A 4,157-nucleotide genomic window follows, 5' to 3' on the forward strand; every position below is an offset into this window, starting at 1 on the left:
AAAAAACTACATTAAAAGTCTATCTGAAAATGTATAGTTTAACATTTTATTATTTTCAAATATTTTTGTAAGTAAATATACAATATAAGAAAAATAAGCATAGAATATAAGATAATATTTTTTATCACATTAAACATCTATCATAATATTATCATTTGCTATAAAAACAAGAAAATTAGAATAAGTAAATTTATAGTATAAGAAAAAAAAGGTAAAATACAATTAAGAAATGAAAATACTAAATTAAACATATCTCTGAAAAAATGTATAGTAAAATAAATAATAAGTAAATATACTATATAAGAAATACAAGTATTATATTAAACATTTACCGTGATATTAGAATAAGTAAATATACAGTATAAGGAAAAATACAAAATAAGTAAATATACAATATTAGAACTGGAAAAACTAAATTAAACATCTATCTGAAAAATGTATAGTAAAATAAATAATTAGTAAATATAGACAATAAGACATAAAAATATGGATTATCTTTTTTGGAGAGTTAATCCAAAAATGGAGGATCACCAATTTGCGTGGATATTATGGTATATTTGGAAAGTTCGAAACAACAAAGTTTTTAGCAATTTGGATGTTGATCCAAGAGATACGCTTAAACTACCGGAATTAGAATCAACACTTTGGGCGGAGGCACATGTAACAAATAATGAGATGGTTGCAAATCAAGTACATGAAAGAATTGTACCAATATTACCAGGAAAATGGTGTTTCATAGATTGCCCATAGAAAGATAAGGAACAATTCTCAGGACAAGGCTGGTACATCACTTTAGCTGGTTTTGATGGATTGCTAGGGGCACGGAATGTCCGGGCAAGTCTTTCACTTCTTCATTCGGAGGTACAAGCGCTAATATGAGCAATGGAATGCATGAGGAATTTACGGTAATTTCAGGTCACATTTGTGACATATTGTTCTCAATTGATAAAGATGGTTTCGGAACCAGAAGAATGGCCAGCGTTTGACAATTATCAGGAAGACATTAAACTGCTGAAAAGAAGCTTTCTAAACTTAGAGATCCTTCATGTACCTCAGACAAAAAATCAAAAGGCGGATAGCTTAGCACGCCGTGCTAGGAAACAACCCTCTTTTGTCGTTCACATGGACAAAGTTACCAGTTTGGTTTACAGAGTCATCATGAGTTTGTAGATGATTGATGTAAAAAAAAAGACATAAAAATATTAGTATAAAAATAAATAATAAGAAATATTATTATGATATTTTATTTTTATTCTAATATTATAATAGATTTATAATTTAATATTATGTAATATTTTAATATTATTGTTAGTAATATTAATCATATAGAAATGTTATATACTATAATAAGTAAATATAGTATATAAGAAATAAAATATTATATTAAATATATATCGTAATATTATGATTGATATAGAAACATGAAATTTATAATAAATAACTATACAAAATAAGAGAAGATAAACAGTAAGTAAATATACAATATAAAAAATAGAAAAACTAAATTAAACATTTATCTGAATTAAACATTTATTAAAGAGTTAAAATACATCTATGCTATAAGGTTAAATAAACTAGACTTAGGGTTTAGAGTTATGGGGTGGAGTTTTGTGGATATGATTTCAAAGTTTAAAAAATAAAAAAGAAATATTAAAATTTTCAAAATAAAATGGGTTATTTTGGTCATTTCCTTATTGATGACTATTTTGTGACAAAAACTTAAAAACGACTATTTGAAAGAGTTACCCTACAAATTAAGAAAATTTAAATAATAAGTAAATATATAATATAAAAAATGAAAAACTATATGAAACATCTATATGAAAAACATATAGTTTTCTGTTTTTTTTTCTAAAGAAATTACAATTCACACAAACATACAATTTATAATTTTGTTGTTGTTCAGAATACAACGTCCAAATGAATAACTATATAGTTATCATTTAAAAATCAAAATAGCCCCGCGCGTAGCGCGGATTAACTCCTAGTATTGAAAAATTGGACAGGTGTTAGCTTCTCCTCGCACTATTTGATGAGGTGGCATCTCAAGAAGAGAGTCAAGCTCTACTTTATAATATAAGATATCAAATTATAAATCGTATAACTATCTATTAATGGATGGTTTTTATTTTTCAATTCTAGATGGGTTCATTGATAAATGAGCTTGTAATGGGACGATTCACCATCCTAGCCACTCGACGGGACAATACGATAAATTTAAGAGAAAATTACTAGAATGTATAAGAAAAGTTGGTTTATTACTACAGTGTTATACATCTTTTAAAAATTACTAGAGTGTTTGGATACCCCTAATAAATGACAATAAGGGTCTTTGGTTAGTTCTTTTTTAATTGAAATTATTTTTAATCCACATCACTAATTAAGTATCCACATCAGTAATAGAGAACAATCAATCATCTATTTAATTACATAACGTTGAAAAAAAACACAACAACACAGCACAACTTCGTCGAAGAACTAAAGGAACCCTAACCGCCTATTCCCCGAAATCGTCATCGACATTGTGTTTATTCCGTCTTTCTCGAACTAACTCTCTGTCTTGTCTTCTCCGATATCGTCTTCCCCGAAATCGTCGTCTCCAATCGTTTTTACGAAATATTTTTCGTTGTAATCGCCCGAAATCATCTTCTCTGCTGCGTTTTTCGAATTTTTGGCTGAGTTTTAATTTATGTTGTGGCTGAGTTACTTTTCTTTTACGACTGGTTTATATATGCAGTTTCGTTTATATATGCAATTGTGGCTGAGTTACTTTCCGCCAATCTCTGAAAACCTAGCTATAAGAAGTATGCATTCCGAGGAGAAAAGACAAATACATTCCAAAAAACACCCAGATCGACAATTGTGGGATGTATTTAATTAGGTTTGTTTGTGATTTCATACCCATATTTGGATATTCTAATTTTTTTCAGATCTGAGTGAGAGAAAATTGAACAAAAGGAAAATGAAGGAGATGAAAAGAAGTGACATATTCAGCAGAGACGACACAGAGGAGTTCATTGAAGCTTGGATACATGGACGAATAACAGAATGGTGTAGAAAACCTGGATTTTTGGTTTTCTATATATAAAACATAACTCACTCATGTATTGTGTGTTTGATTTATGCTATGTTTACACTACTCAGCCGTGTCGTTTATATATCTCAGCCGTGTCGTTTACATAACTCAGCCATACCTCAAACATACCCTAAAATCAAAAAAATGTTTAGATAACTCAGCCGTATCGTTTATTTAAATCAGTAATACCTCAAACATACCCTAAAATCGGAAAACTGAATTCAAGTACATTAAGAAGTTATATTGAAGATCATCTTATCAATATCAAGTGAATATAAATCAACTGAATGTGTATAGTTTCTTAAACTTCAAGTTGAGACTTTAAATTGATCTTGAGATATATGTTATCTTACAATCACTTATACAATTCTGACTTACAAGACTCTAACTTTAATCTTTTCTTAAATATAAACCTCAAATCATAAACTATAGAATTATAAAGTTATAAAAATTTAAAGTTTATCTTTGAACATTAAAACCAATATTTTTATTATTATTTAAAGTTTAAGGTTTAGATTTAAAGTTTACGTTTATGGTTTTTAGTTAAACTCAAATTTTAATCATTTAAAAAATAAGTTTATAGTCTAGAGTTAAACTCAAATTTTAATCATTTTTTAAATAATCTTTAATTTAAAATTCCATTTAAAACAAATTGAAAAGAACTAAAATTAAAATTATATTACTTTTTTCATAACCATTGATTGATTTTAGTCTAAGAGTTCAATATTTTCAATATAAAATTATAATATTTTATAATGTATAAAAATTTAAACTACAAATATTAAATATAAAATTATAAAGTTAAATATTTTCAAAACATTATCTCAAACTATATCTATTGGACCACATACTTTGACCTATACCATAAAACATTAAACTTCAAACTTTTTTAAAAAAAATAATTAATCATCTACCATAAATTCTAACTACAAATGTTAAAACTCTAATATTTTTGTTATTTAAAAATATAATCTTAAATCTTAAATCGAAACCCAAAACACTATATACTAAACCCTAAACTCACTCAGTTATATACCCTAAACTTTAAACTTCATATTTAAACCATACATCAAAAAATCAA

The sequence above is a fragment of the Brassica oleracea genome, chromosome C1, assembly GCF_000695525.1.
Source record: "Brassica oleracea var. oleracea cultivar TO1000 chromosome C1, BOL, whole genome shotgun sequence".
NCBI lineage: Eukaryota > Viridiplantae > Streptophyta > Magnoliopsida > Brassicales > Brassicaceae > Brassica > Brassica oleracea.